Source organism: Piliocolobus tephrosceles, chromosome 10 (assembly GCF_002776525.5).
Source record: "Piliocolobus tephrosceles isolate RC106 chromosome 10, ASM277652v3, whole genome shotgun sequence".
In the NCBI taxonomy this organism is placed as follows: Eukaryota; Metazoa; Chordata; class Mammalia; order Primates; family Cercopithecidae; genus Piliocolobus; species Piliocolobus tephrosceles.
The window spans coordinates 77,823,694-77,843,055 of NC_045443.1; positions in this window are offsets into that span (position 1 = coordinate 77,823,694).

Genomic DNA, 19,362 nt, shown 5'->3' on the forward strand with positions numbered 1-19,362 from the left:
ACTGTATGATAGGAAAAAAATCAGAAGGCTTGGTATTCAATAAAGAAACTGCAAGGAGATAAGCTGAAGTATCATCTTCAGCTATTATTATAAAATATCAAGAAGATTCTTCTCCAATGATATTATTTCTAATAAATATCATATCTTTCAAAAATCAGGAAAGTGGTATAAAGTTGCAACTATTTTATAATAAATACCAGTTCTGAAACTTTAAAGACATGTATATGTCAATGACTCGTAAAGTTATGTCTCTATATAACTTTATATAAAGTCTAGACTTTTGTCCCAAGCTCCACATTCAAACATCTAACTGCCTATGCATTATCACTCTTTTGGATATCTATGAGATGTTTTAAATTTAACATGCCCAAAACTGAACTCCAGGTGTTTCCACCCAAATCTGCTTTATCCACAGCCCTTCTCAGTTCATGGTAATTTTATTCATCCAGTTGTTTAGTCAAAAGCCTTGAAGTTGTTCTTGACTCTTCTGTTTCTCTCACAACCCATTCCCAACATGTCAGGAAATCTTGTTTGTTCTATCTTCAAAATAAATCCAGAGTCACACTATATCTCCCCACTTCCCTGAGTGCTGTTTTCATCCAGGCCACCATTCTACCTCAGCTAGATTATTGGGCTGGCTCCCTGTTTCTACCACTGGCTCTCCATGTGGCCTGTTATTAATGTCACGGCCCAAGTAAGTCTTAAAAAGTAGGAATGATCATGCCTCTGCATATAATTCAGTAGTTGCTACCCATTTGACTTGGAGCCAATGCCTTTGAGGCCTTGCATGAACTGGCTTTCTATTTGCCTTTGACCTCATCTTATTCTCTCCTTCTTTCATTCTAGCTTTCCTTCTGCCCTTGAACACACCAGGTAAGCGCCCACTTTAGGGATTTGACTTAGCTGTTTCTTCAGTTTTAATACTCTTCTTCCAGAAATCCATATGTCTGACTCTCCGATCTCCTTCACCTTTTTACTGAAAACCCCACCTTTTGAAAAACGTCTGCCCTGAAATCCCTCCTTCATGTCACAACTTCCTCCTTAACCTTACTATACTCTCCATCTCCATCACCTTGGTTTACTTTTTATTTTTTCTGTAGCACTTATCACCTCTGAAGTTCTATGTAACGTATGTACTTATTTTATGTATTGTTATTATCTATTACACCTATTAGAATATGAACTCCATAAGGACAAGGATCTTTATTTTTTACTGATGTACTCTATCTGCCTAGAAGAGTGCCTGGCACTTTGTAGGTGCCCATGTATATTTGATTAAAACATGAATAATCTCAATAATGGGAACATTACTCTGATGCCACTCTTAAAAGTATGAAGAATTAGTCAAAAACTTGAGGATTATATTTCTGTTTTCCCTTGACTTGTAATTTTTATGTTTAACCATTTTAATACATTTTGCATAGTAATAAGAAGATACACTTTTCTCAAAACTGCAATACTTTCCAAGACGTGGTGACATAAGAAATTATAAAATTTACTTTGAACATTAATATTGAATTATTTTCACTCAGTAGCATGAATAACGCTAACTAATAAGCTGAAGTGTGTGTATCTATTTATTTGTTTACTTAAGGTATTAATCTACCTCAGAAGGTTTTCATAAAACCTGAAGATGTGGAAGAAGATAGTATAATTCTTCAGTGGGAACCTTCACAAGATGGCCATGAGATCTACATTCAAATTAAATCCATATCAGATCCACGTGAAGTCATAAATAGATTCAAGATTGATAATTTAATCCCTGGAAGGACATATGGCATTGGAGTCACCACAGTGATTAATGGAAACTTGAGTGAGTGGTAACTGTTCAACAAACTCTAAGTGACAATCAGATACTTTTCATTCTTATGAGGTATTTGCTGATTTGAGGATATTGTAAAATACTCCCTGATATACCCCTCCAGTAGCTGGTTGCATCTTTTCAGGTAGATTTTGGTGTGCTTTATCTAATGGTAGCCTCAGAACCCAAAGCAATTTGCATCTTATTTTTTTTTCCTGAAAAGGCTCCATGCTTGTCTGAGGGCAGCATTACCTTGTGATTAAGAATTTGACTTCAGAGCCACAGAGCCTAGGCTCAAATCTGGGTCCCACTATTTGAGTAACTCTGGGCAACGTACTCAACCTGTTTATGCCTTAGTTTCTGTATTTGTGAAATGAAGAAAATAATAGTATGTATTTCATCAGATTATTCTAAGAACAGCTGATGTAATAAATGTAAGGACTAAGAATAGTGCCTTACACATAGTTATATGTATATAATTATTATTATATTCACAAAGACATACCCTTATATTATAGCACATTGAAAAAAATATTAACAGTATAAAAGGCTTGGAACCAAACTAAAAAATATTTCCAGCCAGGCGCGGTAGCTCTCATGCCTATAATACCAGCACTTTGGAGGACCGAAGCGGGTGGGTCACCTGAGGTCAGGCGTTCAAGACCAGCCTGGTCAACAGGGTGAAACCCCATCCCTACTAAAAATACAAAAATAAGCCCGGTGTGGTGATACAAATCTGTAATCCCAGCTACTGAGGAGGCTGAGGCAGGAGAATCGCTTGAACCTGGGAGGTGGAGGTTGCAGTGAGTCTAGATCAAGCCACTGCACTCCAGCCTGGGAGACAGAGTGAGACTCTGTCTCAAATAAATAAATAATGTTTCCATGTTTTTCTCAAATATGATTAATTCACTCAATAAATAATCATTAGTTATTAGAGAGGAAGAAAAAATAATATTCATAAATTGAATAAATAAATACAGTAAATATTTGTAGATTGTGATAAATACTAGGGGGAAAAAAGGAAAGTGATGTGATTGAGAGTAATTGAAAATGGCTGGTGGGTTCTACCGTAAATGGGCTGTAATGGAAGGAAGTTATATTTGAATGAAGGCCAAAGGATAAGAAGGATCTGTCATGGGTCAGGGTAGAGGAAGGGTACTCCAGGCATGAACACAAGCATAAAAGATGCAAGATTCAAAAAGTTCTTAGTGCATTTGAGAACAAAAAGTGCAGTGTATGCAGTGCATCTAATTAGGAGGGAGAAAAGTAAAAATAAATTATCTTGGAAAGGTACCCAAGGAAAGGTACAAAAGGTGAGCAATTTGTATGCTTGGTGATGACACTGAAGAAGAGAAAATTATTGGACCTTACAGGCACTCTAGCTAACCATAAAGGCAGTCTGATTGAAAAAAAAATTGATCCAAAAAATTATACAATGATAATATCCACACTCAACCAGGGCTATACCTTCCTATTTTACCATCCAAAGACTAAAACTAAATTTATGTGTGGAACTTCCAGGCTTAAATTTCTAAGAAAACTACCTAAAGATAATAATAATAAGAAGCAGTTATAAAAGAGGAAACTAAGAAAGAGATGTTACCAAGAAGAATTATTTCATGCCTATGAAACAACCCACTAAATAATTATTGGCATAGCAGAAGGACTAAACTGTGAAGATGGAAAATGATTTTTCTTGTTAGTTCATGTTTTAGCTGTCTGAGGTTAGAGAATGTCCCCATGTCATCCCGGGGTCTGTTTTCTTTCTCAAAAACTTGAGACATTTAATATTATTTCTAAATTTCCTCCCAGGTAAAAACCAAAAGCCTCATAATTCTTTGCCTCTAGGATACTTAGCATATTTCATCCATCTGCCATCTAAAATGTAAACTTGTTTTGCCTCTCTTTCTAGAGCTCTTGTTCAGCTCCTTATCTCCAGCCTAAATAGACTTCCTAGCTCTATGTAATTCAATTATTTGTTTGTCAAACTGGTATTCCACATGGATGCAGAAATACATATTAATATATGCAAATCCTAAGAATAATAATAGCATTCTGGGGTTTGAAGTTAGGACAGAGATCTTGCCAATGTTCTCATGTGATATGTAATTCCCAGTACGGTATCTCTGGTCATTCAGGGCTTCTGTAATTCATTTCCAAAATTTTCCCCATCATGGTCCTAGTCTACTCTCTAGGACATCAGAAAGCAAACCCACTCTGTGGTTCATATGATAGGCTGCAAATGTTTAGAGACATCCATAAGGTGTCCCTGGTTCCTATATCTTCTTTCCTTCTGAGTGATTATCTTTAGTTCCTTCAAGCACTCCACTATTTCTCGTGGGTGTTCTATGCATTTCGTAGGCTTGCTATCAGATTTAGCATCACCCAATTATTTATCAGGCATCATTTTTACTGCTTCAAAAATCCTAAAGCAAATATTAACCTGTCCCAAGGTGCATAGAAACAAGTTTTTTTGCATGCATTCATTAAACAGATATTTATTGATACATGTAATTTACCAAATTGTATTTATCTCTCTGCCATATACTTTGAAATAGCCAAGCAAGAGAGGCATTTGCCTTTTATGGGCATGTAGAAGAAAATATAATTTACACATACTTTTTTTCCCTTTCCCCTTTGAAACTTATCTGTCTGTGCCTCTCTCTAATTTGTCCTGAACATAACCAGCAGAACTTGATCTTTAGCTATGATTGTGCACCTGAACCATAAAATATGCCCTTGGGAAGAAGGCAGTGCTTATGAGCACAGACCATGGAACCAAATTGCCTGGGTTTGTATTCCAACTCCATGATTTAACCACTTCTTACATCCTTTGCAAAGTCACTCAGGCTCTTTGGTCCTCAGCTTCTTTCTCTCTAAAATGGGAATAATAATAATCATCTTATCCATTTTATGAAGGTAATGTAATTTAAGGACTTGGTGCCTGGCACCAAATAAGTGCTATAAGAGTGTTTGTTGTGATTTTTATTTCTCAATAGGAGTGGAGTGGTGGCCTTGGGGAGCTATGGCCATGCACAGCGGGAAGTAAAGCCATTTCAGCAGTCTGTGTGATCTCTCTTTGTTGGAGGAATTAACTATACCCAGGTTTTCTTGAGGGAAAAAGAGCTATTGGAGAGCTGGTGTTTGAATTTCCCTTTTTCCCCTCTTGACATAGGAGAATACATTTTATGATAGGAGCATCTCTCAGACTTTGTTCTACCTTGCCTATAATAAAAGCCTTTGAAATTGGCCTAGTTCAGTTCACCTCATATTGAAAAAAAAAAATCTTATGTAGCCCGTGATCTTACCATTTCTTTTGATAAAGCTTTTGCAGGACAACGGATAAGGATAGAAATCATAGTCCAGAGGTAGAAACTTGCCGAAAGTCCCTAGTATGTGGCAATATGTTTCTTTTATTCTTTTTTTTCATGAAATTTTTTATTTATGATTTTTCCAGATCAGGATATAACTTTTAAGACGAGACAGAACTCTGCCCTATTCTACACCTTTCCAGCTTTGGTGACTATAGTGTCATGCATTACACAGTTTGACTTATTTTCTAGGACAGGTGGAAATGATGGAAAACCCCATGTTTACCCACTAGAGGGCATGACGCTGATTTTTATATACTTTTAGAACCTACATTAGACCATGCCTATTTAAAGTCTCCTCTCTTTTTTAGAAAGTGTTTTCAGTGCCCAACAACATGGAAATGAATTGGCTCTATGACTGTACTCATCACTCATTTACCATCCCAATATCTTTTAGTTCCTGCTTAAGCCACACTTGGAAGCTTTCATAGATCATTGTCCACAGATCCAGATGTACTAGATGTGTGTGGGAGGTTACTGTTGTCTGGGGAATGTCATAGTAACTGTAAGACCTTTGTAACTGAAGGGGGCTGTGCAGAGTTTAAAGAGAAAACCCACAGACAATATTAGTGATGATGGAAAAATAAAAGTTAGCATAATATAACTGGAGAAGGAAAACTATGATAAAAGTGCCTTGAAACCCAGTAGTACACCATACGGAATTGGTTATGGTTCATTTATTGAACATTTCCTCATCAACAGCAAGAATGGAAAAGGCAAAAAATTTGCAAGTTGCAACTCACAAAAATGTGTAGAGCTATTGCACTGATTTTATGTTCTGGAATTCTCATTATAGGTGTGTGTGGACATTCTTTCATAAAGTACTGGCTCTGGGTAAAGTAGCAGAATAACATTATCAAATATTTAACAGTAACTTGGAACAACTTCCATTGTATCAAACCAGATGTCGCAAATAAAACTGAAAAGGAAAGGCCATCTAATTATGCTCTGGAGAGAAAAAATTCATTTTCAGATTGTATATATTAGGAGAAGATATCTGCTTGGGAGAAATGCAGGCTTAAGGAAATACTGGATGCTATCCCCATTACCCACAAATCGTACTGAAATTAAAATTGACCTGAGAAAGAAATAATGTGACTAGAAATTATCTCAAATTTTAAATCTGCTTTAAATAGCACAGTAGAGAATTGAGGTACAATCAAAATCTTTAGCAGAGGTCAAGGAGAGTGTAAAATGTAAATGAATCCTTCCTCCAAACTGTTGCCAAAAATGTGTTTCTAAAAATGAAATTACATGCCTGCTCAAAATCCCTGTTGCCTCCAGGATACAGTCTGACCTCCATAGCATGGCATGCAAAGCCCCTTACAGATGCATTCAGCCTCAGTGGTGGCCCTTGTATGCCCAGTCTCATTCCTCCCATGCAGTCCGTCTTTCAACCACCCAGAGTGCCTGCTGCATGCCTGACACTACTCTAAGTACTTTATATATGAATTCAATTTCTTATGTAATCAAAACAGTGACTCTGCAATGTAGATACTAGTCTCCTTCCCATTTTAGAGAAGAAGACCAAGGCAGAGTGGCTAAGTAACTTGCCAAAGAATATCCTGCTATTAAAGAGCTAAAAGAACTTGGTATTCCTTGAACACATGACAATGCCCTTTTTGGTTTCTATGCCTTGCCCCTGATTATCTTTTTTTCTTGGAATTCTTTCATTACTCCCCTTTCCCCTTCACACATACTGTTTCTGGTAAACTTGTACTCTTTCAAGACTCAGATAAAACATTGTTAACTCTGGAAAGCCTTCCCCAATTATCTCTGCTAAAATTGGTTATTTCCTCCTCTGTTCTAAGCAAGTTTTTATTCATGTCACTAGCTCAGGTCTGACTATTTGAGATTCTAGTTAATAATCTATGAATCTCTTTCCTGAGATTTGAGAACTCTTTGAAAGCAAGAACCTGGCCTTATTTACTTTATTTGAGCACTAATCCTTGTATATAGGTTCTCAAAAACATTTGCTTAATGAATAGATTAAAAGGTAAAACATAATGAAAAAATTTCAGATTTGTGTTTCTTGTGATTGTTACTGATAATCAATAAATGAAAGTTAATTATGTACTTTCAGTTTCATGTATGCATAACCTGTCAGAATATCTACCTTATTTCTCTGTCTAATGCTAACATAGTAGACATAAGTTTAATTCATAAACATTTATATCCTCACAAATTCTGGAACATGCTAGATAAAATGCAGAGAAATATGATTGACATTTAAAAAAGTACTAATTATAAATCTCGTTTTTATCTTTCAGAGCCCAAACCAGTCTGGATTGTTATCCCCTGTGAAAGGCGTAGTACCTCTGTAATCTTATTTGTTCAAATGCCTGATGTTGGAGTGTTTGATGGAATACATATTGTAATTGAAGGAGGGGCAAATGTGACCATGGCTTTACACCATGGTCATAAAATAACTGTTGACAATTTAGCCCCAGACACAAAATATAATTTCTTTGTTTCCATTATCAGTGGGACTAAATTAAGTGATATGTATTATGTGCCTGCAGTAAAAACATGTAAGTATTTTAAGACTTGCAAAGCTTTTTCTTGATTTCAATTTTGTGTACCATTTCAAATGAGGAGTCTACACTTAGTTTAATGTAATCATTTTCAAGGATCTTTTAAGGTAATTTTAAATGCCTTACTATTGAGCCAGATCTTTCATTGCCTGTGTACAGGTAGAGCTAAATCTATGGAAAGTTGAAACTCTGTGAAGAATTTTTTTTATCTGTCCTTTCACAAAAAGAAATGCTTACATTTTAACCAGAACTTTAAATGACTTAATCAAAGAACAAGGAATGTGACTAATTTTAAGCCAATTATGAGAATAAAATTTTATTTTTTGAGCCTAGGAGACCTGATAATATCTTAGAGCACATGATCTAAGACTGTGCTTGCTATTCCCCATACTGACATTTGTCTGGAAAAAAGTGTGTATTTTCCTAAGCTTTTTGAATATTTAAAATTAATGTTTCTTCATGATTTGGGCTCTCTGTTTGTCTGTTATTGGTGTATAAGAATGCTTGTGATTTTTGCACATTGATTTTGTATCCTGAGACTTTGCTGAAGTTGCTTATCAGCTTAAGGAGTTTTTGGGTGGAGATGATGATTCACAATTGCTTCAAAGAGAATAAATACCTAGGAATCAAACTTACAAGGGATGTGAAGGACCTCTTCAAGGAGAACTACAAACCACTGCTCAGTGAAATCAAAGAGGACACAAACAAATGGAAGAACATACCATGCTCATGGATAGGAAGAATCAATATCATGAAAATGGCTATACTGCCCAAGGTAATTTATAGATTCAATGCCATCCCCATCAAGCCACCAATGACTTTCTTCACAGAATTGGAAAAAACTGCTTTAAAGTTCATATGGAACCAAAAAATAGCCCGCATTTCCAAGACAATCCTAAGCCAAAAGAACAAAGCTGGAGGCATCATGCTACCTGACTTCAAACTATACTACAAGGCTACAGTAACCAAAACAGCATGGTACTGGTACCAAAACAGAGATATAGACCAATGGAACAGAACAGAGTCCTCAGAAATAATACCACACATCTACAGCCACCTGATCTTTGACAAACCTGACAAAAACAAGAAATGGGCAAAAGATTCCCTATTTAATACATGGTGCTGGGAAAATTGGCTAGCCATAAGCAGAAAGCTGAAATTGGATCCTTTCCTTACTCCTTATACAAAAATTAATTCAAGATGGATTAGAGACTTAAATGTTAGATCTAATACCATAAAAACCCTAGAAGAAAACCTAGGTAATACGATTCAGGCCATAGGCATGTGTAAGGACTTTATGTCTAAAACACCAAAAGCAATGGCAAGAAAAGCCAAAATTGACAAATGGGATCTAATTAAACTAAAGAGCTTCTGCACAGCAAAAGAAACTACCATCAGAGTGAACAGGCAACCTACAGAATGGGAGAAAATTTTTGCAATCTACTCATCTGACAAAAGGCTAATATCCAGAACCTTCAAAGAACTCAAGCAAATTTACAAGAAAAAAACAACCCCATCAAAAAGTGGGCAAAGGATATGAGCAGACACTTCTCAAAAGAAGACATTCATACAGCCAACAGACACATGAAAAAATGCTCATCATCACTCGCCATCAGAGAAATGCAAATCAAAACCACAATGAGATACCATCTCACACCAGTTAGAATGGCAATTATTAAAAAGTCAGGAAACAACAGGTGCTGGAGAGGATGTGGAGAAATAGGAACACTTTTACACTGTTGGTGGGACTGTAAACTAGTTCAAAGATTGTGGAAAACAGTGTGATGATTCCTCAAGGATCTAGAACTAGAAATACCATTTGACCCAGCCATCCCATTACTGGGTATATACCAAAAGAATTATAAATCATGCTGCTATAAAGACACATGCACATGTATGTTTATTGCGGCACTGTTCACAATAGCAAACACTTGGAATCAACCCAAATGTCCATCAGTGACAGACTGGATTAAGAAAATGTGGCACATATACACCATGGAATACTATGCAGCCATAAAAAAGGATGAGTTTGTGTCCTTTGTAGGGACGTGGATGCAGCTGGAAACCATCATTCTCAGCAGACTAACACAGGAATAGAAAACCAAACACTGCATGTTCTCACTCATAGGTGGGAATTGAACAATGAGATCTCTTGGACACAGGAAGGGGAACATCACACATCGGGGCCTATTGTGGGGTGGGGGGAGGGGGGAGGGATAGCATTAGGAGATATACCTAATGTAAATGACAAATTAATGGGTGCAGCACACCAACATGGCACATGTATACATATGTAACAAACCTGCACGTTGTGCACATGTACCCTAGAGCTTAAAGTATAATAAAAAAATTAATTTTTGTTATTATATATGTGTACTGGGTGTTTGTTTATATGAATAGTTGCATTTTTAAATTCATATTGTTTTATCTTCTCTTTAAATCACTTACAAATTCTTCATATATTAATATTGAACATTTGGAACGCATACAATTTATCTAAAATATCCATCCGGTATATGTCAAAATTAGTGATGAAGAGTAATAAATGCCATACAAACCAAAATCACATGGAGTTCTAAAAACATAATTCTGACTTATAACATGTCCAGTTACCTTATTATTTGCTCTTCCTGTCTCTGTGTATATCCATCTAGGTCATGAGGCTACCATGTATCTTTGCTCCCAGAAATTGTAACCTTTCCATTTCTGTTTAAATTCAACTTGTCTATAAAATACTCCCAAACTGATGTCAGAAATCACATTATTTTGACAGCATTTTAGCATACTTATAATCATTTCAAAACCTATTTATATTTTATTTTTGCTTTTAATTTCTATATACTTTTTATACCTGTGTTCTCTGCCTGTCTCATTACTTTATAAATCATTATGGGCTACAGTCTTTGTATTTTGCAGTTCTTGTCTTTAAACAAAATTACTACCTGATTATCTAAATACATCAATACTGTGATATCAATCAGCAAAATAAATCAATATATAAGATTACAGTTTAAAGCTGCCATTTTCCCCATCTTCTGAAATAATTTTTTCCTTATGCTAGATTAAATATTTAAAATGGGAAAAATAAACATTAACACTCATCAGATACAATTTATTTTTAGCTTCAGCAAATGTTTGATACAAAGGGGATACTTTCACTTCCTTATCTAAAATTCATATTTCTTTCTCTGTTGTCTTTTCAGCTTATGTTAATAGTTTTAATCTCTTTTTGTTTTTTTGAATATTGTGTGTTTTCTTCAGTGAATTTGTTCCTATGTAGTTTTTTGCTGCAGCATCAAAATTAGCTGTATGTGATGGTATTTACAATGGCTTTCAGTGTTGGAACTGATTACCGTATTTTACAAACTGTCACTGAATCTGTAAACAACTATTTTTAATTAGGATAGAAGCATAGATTAATTAATAAACTATTGTTTTTTTGTCATTATGTTTTTTATTCCCTTTTAAGAGATAAGTTAAAAAAAATTAGGAAATTTCCAAGAGGAATTTAAGTTTGTTGTGTGTTTGGATAGGTCTGGAAGCACGACTGAATATCCATGAAGACAAAGTTACAGACTCTTCTATAGAAATTCTCTGGAATCGAGCTGATGGGAATTTCCAGCATTATGAAATCACATGCATAAACTATGCTGCTGCTTTCATGGTATGTTATAAAGGGCTCTTGGAGGAATTAAACTTGAATATTTCATGCTGAAACCAACATTACTGCATTCTTACATTGTATAGTAGTGAAACTAAATAATTCCTAATTGTGTTCAATTGTGGAGTTTTTCTTAAACACGTGCTTGATAATGTATTCTTTTGGATTGATAGGTTCAGAAGGTAGTTCAAGAAACAGCAATATTCTCTAACCTGGATCCTGCCACAGTGTACACCTTTTCAATTCGGACTGAAAAAGAAGGTTTTAAAGATATTACTGCTAACATAAAAGACATACAGGCAGGTAAGCCTATGTAGGCACCTTAGGAGTTTCTTTCATGTTTAGATATTTCCCTGGTCCTTTAAGGGAAGACTAGTAAGTAGTTCATTTCTCCCAGGTTTTCTTTATGGGCAGTGTCTCTTGTATCTTTTTCTTTTTCCTTAGTATGAGTTATCACAACATCCTTTTAAGTATGTATTGTCAGATGGTAGCATTGCTAACTGCTTATTGTCTGGCCAGAGTTTCCATTTGTGATGTAATTACCCCATTTTCCATTAGGCAGATAATGAAGTGCCACATTGCCAGTGTAAACATTTTATTCCTGAAGGCAGATGGTGATCTATCCCACGGTAATCATATGAAATAAAGGATGACTGGGAAAGATGCATGCAAATGTATAAGGTGTCATATCTAGCAAAGTAAAATTGTCAAGTATTTACTAAACTATTTTAGTTATTCTTGACATTGATGCAATGGGTACGTTGATTTATATATTTAGAACCTGGCCATGTCTGGTATTCTTTTACTGTAATAAGAAAGAATGAGATTGAGAGAGAATATCTTCACAATTTGATTCTTTTCTCATATATGGGAGAATTTTAAAGAGAAAACAATATGCCCATTATACACTATTTAATTTAACTTTTTTTCCCTCAGGAAAGAAGGGAGGCATTTCATATTCAGATTGCAATTAACTTTCCTGCTAATTAGACTTGGCACTCTTTGGTATTTAATTAGGATGAGTCCTAAAAATAATTAAATATTTCTGAAATCAGTGATTACACAAGACTAAGGTATGATCTACTTTCTGCATATTAGAGGCCAGGGACATTTTGAGTACAATGCTACTGGGACACATTTTGTACCCTTAAAACACACATGTATTTTATTTCAAAGTTTAAAATAAGTCTGGCTGTTTTAAAACAATACTTTTAACTTCTCATATCTAGCAGGTAGAATAAAAGGAAGCCATTATCCTCAGCAAACTAACACAGGAGCAGAAAACCGAACAGCGCATGTTCTCACTTATAAGTGGGAGCTGAACAATCAGCACACATGGAGACAGGGAGGGGAACAACACACACTAGGGCTGTCATGAAGGCGGGGGAGGGGGAGCATCAGGATAAATACCTAATATTTATTTAGGGCTTGATACCTAGGTGATGGGTTGATAGGTGCAGCAAACCACCGTGACACATGTTTACCTATGTAACAAACCTGCACGTCCTGCACCTGTATCCTGGAACTTAAAATTAAATTAAATCAAATTAAATTTTAACAAAAATAAGTGCCTCGGTTATCCTCAGGGTTTGCATAGAGTCAATTCCTGAGAGCAGTTCAGGGCTGGCAGGTGCTTTCTGCTATAGAAAATGTTATCTTACTGTCTGTTTCAAATGATATAGCCCCAAGTGCAGCTGAGTTTATGAAACATAGCAGAAACCCAAATGCAGTAACTGTTAGCTGGCCTTCAGCTAGAAGTCTTCTGGATGGTTACATTGTTTCAATATCCAGTGAAAGCTTAATGAAAGAAGAAGTTCTGCCCTGCACTAAAAGGTATGAAAATATGGAAAAGAAATTATGTCAAGTTAACATGGAACACAAATTAACATTTTATATATGTTTTTAGAAAGCTGTCTTAATGGGATAATATAAACAGAAATGAGAAAATTTTGCAAGATAATTTTTGGACCTCAATGTGATCAGAATACCTAAGTCTGACATATTGTAACAAATTATTTCTGAAAATAAATAATGAATTCAGAATATTATCATATGTATGATATATTATTTTTGACTTAAAATTTCTCTGTAAGAAGATATGATTTTTAATTAACCATTTGTGCTTAAGCACAGCAAATTATTTCCATGATAGATACTTTAAAAATGAAACATATAAAAATTTTTCTGCAGGTGAGAAAATGGAGTTCTCCAAATGTGTCTGAGATAAATGTTTTAATATGTCACTTTTCTTTAACCTGTAGGACATTCACATTTAATAGCCTTTCTCCAGGGACTGAATTTTTAATTAGTATTATGACTAACAAGGGACTGAAAAGAAGCCATCCTACTGTCCTCATGGTTAGCACTTGTAAGTTCATTTTATAATTAATTAATTTTTCATGGTTAAAAAGAAGAGAGACATAGTTGTATTTAAGGACAATGCCTAATTAGAAATGAATGATTGGAAAGTGGTTTATATATGCTGGAAGAGAAGGAGCACTGCATTTACATCGAGAATGCCTGAGATATATTCCTGCCTCTATCACTTATTAATTATGTGACCTTAGGCAAGACAACTATGTTCTCACTTAGGAAATGAGAATAATTATTCCTGCCTAGGTAAAATAACCTGTTACTAAAGTGAAATGTGAAACTCTTCATGAAAGTGTAAAGTACTTTAAAACCCTAAGGTATTATTGGCATGAAATAATATTTTTCTAGTACTTGGACTATATTAACATTTTATGAAAATAAACTTGGGGTACGAAAAAATATAGACTTTTTTAATTAAAAAATACGGTCTTTTTGATTGAATTATTTGGGTTCTGTTTGCCTCTTCTGACCTTATTAGCATAACTTGACTTATATGCTTGCTCTGAACATGTGTAGCTATTTCAGAAAGTCCTTTCACTTGTAGGGTTGAGTTCTATGAAAGTGTGCTCAAGTATCAAGGTCCTCTTAGTTATGAGAAGAGGCTTGATTGCAGAAATTGCAGTGTGAAGGAAGGGAAGCACTTAAAATGCAGCAATGGTCAAATCAATTCTGTGAAAATAAACTAAAAAAATTGAGGTATGATTATACACCAGCATGGTATTATGTGCTTCAGTAACTGCATCAAATCTCTGCAGGCTACACAAAATGTAGGTTAAGGCTCAGAGGTGTTCATAACTCATTGTTGAAGCTGAGATTTTATCCCAGGCATCTAAAACTGATATGACCCTGCTGCCTCTCATAAAGACCATTCAAAGAAACATCAGAAATAGATGAGAAAAGTTTTCAGTTTTTTTAAAAAAGATAGCTCATTATTATATATCAGTGAGAGCTTAGTTGCTGCTTAGATTTGGGTGTTGTCATTCTCATTATCAACATCATTATCACCATGGTCATCATCACATTGATTGCATCACATTGAGAGCCTCTATCAGGTACTCTGCTAAGCATTTTCTATGCTTTATATCACTTCATTCTGAATGACAACCTTTATTCTACCAGTCATAATGAGATGTATATTTTGTACATGTTTTTCAAATGACGAAGCAACAGAGCCTTAAAGAATTTCAGTCACTTATACAAGATGATAGAAATTTGAACTCACATTTCTCTGACATCAAATTCTGACCTTGTAACCCTTGTGCTTCAGTGGAAAGGCCACTATGTTATAGGAAAGACTAACTCTACCCATTCTAGCTCTGTGACTTTGTGAAAATCGTCTTCTGTTTGCGCTGCAAGTTCCTTATTTCTAACCTGAGGTTAATAATAATACTTTCCATTGTTCATGATGTTGTCGCCTTTTTGACTATGTTTTCTTAAACAAGGCTGGTAACCTTTCTTTAATGTCTCCCATATTGCAATCTGTCTTTTGTTTTCTATTGTATATTATTGATATTTTTATCTTTTTAGTTACCTTTGTTTATTTGCAAGTCCTCTCAAGTCAATTTGGAAGTAGATGGAATATTAATAAATGTACAAAATAGAGTTAAAATATATTATAGGACAACAAATTAATTCCAATTGTAAGGGAATTACATTATAGAAACATAGAATATAAAGGAGTATGAGTCAGTGATTCAAGTTAAATCTACCACAGGGATGAATTCTAATAAACTTAAATCAGTATGTAAACAGGGGCAAAAAATTCCATTCAAAATTTGAATTTTTAAGGTGAAATTATTTTAATAAAATGTTAACATTACATTTCTTCTAGCAAAGGAAAGCAATACAATAGTTTAATTTGCAATATAGGTTTGAAATAGAGGCATGTTGCCAATTTGGAAAATAAGCTTCTAGAACTATCTCAGGTAAAGTGGTTACAGAGAAAAGGAATTTGTGAACTTAAGGAGGGGAGATATATTTCTTTATTCAGTATATAAATTACAAGTAAACAATATCAATTGTAAGAACTTAAAGTTGAATTCTGCTGTGAGAAAAATAAATGTGAAAATCCATAATTTTATTATTGGAAAAGGCTTTCCAGAAATTCTTTTTTCTCTTTCCTTGTAGAGATAGAGAGCTTAGACTTGGGGTAAATAGCTTGCATATGGTCACATAGTGCTAAAGTTGACTGGATAAGTCTAGGTTTTATGTCTCATATCTAGTACTCTTCAAAGTCAAGGTTATTGGTTCAGCCTAGATAATTTAGTGGTAGAAATGTCTTTTAAAAGATGTCCCAGTGTCTTATTTCATTTCTTTAGATCCAGACCCATCAGATTTGCTAATTTTGGGGCAAGAAGAAAACGCGTTATGTTTGTCTTGGAAACTACCGGAAGGAGGGTTTGAAAAGTTTCAGGTAAATAACATTGATGCTCTCATACCATCTTGATGTTTATCCAGGTCTTTATTTCACTCCTTCTTTTTGTCTTTCATTTTACATTAATGGTTTTAGAAATTATTGTGCCACTTCATTAATGTAGGATTTCTCCCCCAAGTAATTCTTGTATTTACTTCTTTAAAAGTACAGAGCTGTTATGGAAAGTATTTAAATGTGTGTAAAACTGACACCTGATTTTCGAGGAGTCGGTTTTTTGGTGGACATAAACAAGTACATATGTAGTACCAAGAAAGTGAATAAAGGAGTGGTGGTGCTGGAGGATAATGCTCCTGTAATAGCACTGGCTGGCACAAAGACTCCAGAAGTCACAGCCACGTGATTTGCCACATGCTCTTTCAGTCCCATCCTAGAGATTGAATTAGGTGGAGACTTTTAGCCTAGACAGTAGAAGACTTTTAGCCTAAATAGCACTTTCCAACTGTCTGTTATTCATCAGGTAAATATGTACATTTTCACTGCCTTTTTGTTAATAATGTAATCTGGCAGTGGGCATGAGGACAAATTATACCTGCTCTATATCTTATGGTTTGCAAATGCAAATGCTTCTAGTATACCATTATTGCTTGGTAGTCTGTGGGGGCAATCAATGTTTCCAGAGGTAGGAGACGGTAACTTTAGTTCAAATAACAGAAAACAACCTAAAATAGTTTAAGTAATAAAGAAAAAAATATTAATACAAGAGTCCCTTATGAAGACCAGTAGAACTGGATGTTGGAAAGAATTGGAATCAGTTATTTTAAGGTCATTGAGAACCCAGGGATTATTTTCTTTTTGTCTGGCTACTTCTTTCTGCCTATTGGCCTTATTGGTTTTTTTTTCCTGAAGACCAACGTTTTCTGCTGAGCAATTCATGTGGTGAATAGAAGAATGCCATATACAACTTCCAAGCACAAATGGGCACCAAGAAAGATAATTTCTCCATAAATTCCCAAAGAAGGGAATGTAATTATCCCAGGTTGGAATAGAAAGCCAATCCAGATCCAGTGAAACAAAACAAATGGAGTTGGTCTCTTTATTATTATGCTTAAGATTTAAAGAAATAAGCAACAAGAAGACTTTTTTTTTTTTTAATGAATGAGGGTATTATGTATGCCTATAGACTTAGTTGAATGATTTTGAGAACAAAAACAATTTTATTCATTTAACACATTCAACATGCAAATTCAAAAAATTCATTCCTTCAACAATTTCTTGTCCTTGTGGTATATTCTAGAGAACTAGAGGAGGTTAGATCAAGCCTCTGAATATCTTTAGCCTTGGGAAGAGCAGATAACTCTCTTTCCCTAAAACCAAAAGGAAGGTGTCCTATGTGTTAAAGATCTGATTGATTCATCAATGTAAATTTCAAAAGGGAACAATCTTAAACAAATACTGTCTTCAGTCACCAAGTATTATCAATTCTACTACTGCGGTGTAAATTCCATTTGTCTCTGTAGGGTCCTCAGAACACCAAACTCTCTAAACATGCTCTAGCAATGTAAAATAATGGTATCTGTGCAGCATCTAAGATCATTAAAGTCTATATTATAGAGAACGTAAGGACACACATACCTTAAATTTTTAACAGACTCACATATATTAACTTCAATCAATTTTGTTTTTTTCAGGAGAAGAAAAATTCAATTTTTTTTCAGGAGAAGAATTTAGCTCTTAGTGATATACTTGCATGTAATATTCTGGTAATAAATTTGATAATATAAGTTTCTTTACAAAACAGATATCCTATTTTGTTTTGCCCAGCATTCTGACAGTTCAAAAGATAAGGACAAACTGTGAAATTCATTTGAACATCAAATATGTGTTCTAGTGAGTAATTCCCTGAAAGTATTACATTGCTGGCTTTCTTTTCATGAGTGATGGGAGTGCAGAGATTTATATCCTTTAAAAGAATCTCAGAACTGGCTGGGTATAGTGGCTTATGCCTGTAATCTCTATACTTTGGGAGGCTGAGGCGGGTAGATCACCTGAGGTCAGGAGTTCAAGACCAGCCTGGCTAACATGGTGAAACCCTGTCTCTACAAAAATAAAAAAAATAATAATAATAAAAAAATTAGCCAGGCATGGTAGCGCATGCCTGTAATCCTAGCTACTCAGGGGGCTGAGGCAGGAGAATTGCTTGAAACTGGGAGGAGGAGGTTGCAGTGAGCCGAGTTCACGCCACTGTACTCCAGTCTGGGCCTGGGAAACAAGAGCAAAACTCTGTTCCCCCCCTCCCCCCCCAAAAAAAGAATCTCAGAACTGTAATGGAACTGAAGGTATAGTCTATTCCAAGCGTGAAAATAAACATTGGCATGCATATTTAAGACCCAAAAGGATTCATTGTGAATTTAGAAAACATCAGGCAGTTGACATAGAATATTTATGAAAGTTTGCCATTTTCTTTCTTATACCTTTCAGCTGTTTTTTATGAACCCTGAGTATATTTTTATTATAGGCAGCACCGTCCAATAGAAATAAAGTATTAAGTGAACCATATGTACAGTTTAAAATTTCTAGTAGAAATATTTTAAAAAGTAAAAAAGTAAAATTAATTTTAGGAATTAATTTTATTTTACCTCAATATATTCAAAATCTTAACATGTAACCAGTATAAAGAGCATTAATGAGATATTTTTACATCACTTTTTCATATGAATTCTCCAAAATCTAGTGTCTGTTTTATACTTAGAACACATCTCAATTGAGGCTAAACACATTTTAAACACTCAATAGACATAGATGGCAAGTGGCTATCATATTGGACAGCATAGTTACAGAGAGTGACTTTGTCATCTGGATTAAATGATAAAGTGAAAGAATGGCAAAAATTGGCCCATCAGTGTCCGGCTGAAATCCCATTTCTTCCTAGATGCCTCACTGATCCCATCTGCAGGGAATGACATTTTCTTACACAGAGCTTTTTATGAAACTTTCCTTTAACTTTTTCTGTGTTACTTTTAACATGCTATCTTTGATTGTTATTATTGATGCACAAGTGCTAACATCCCTATGCCATTTCCTTGAGGAATCTTTTAGCTTTCCTTAAGAGTGGAGGTCCAAAGTTACTATGTACTGAATAAAGCAGTACTTCCTTTTATTTGTCCACAGTTTCTTCCTTCCAGACCTCATGTGGTAGCCTTCTAATGCTAGGCAGTCTTATATACATGTACACGTTCAGTTTGTCTGTA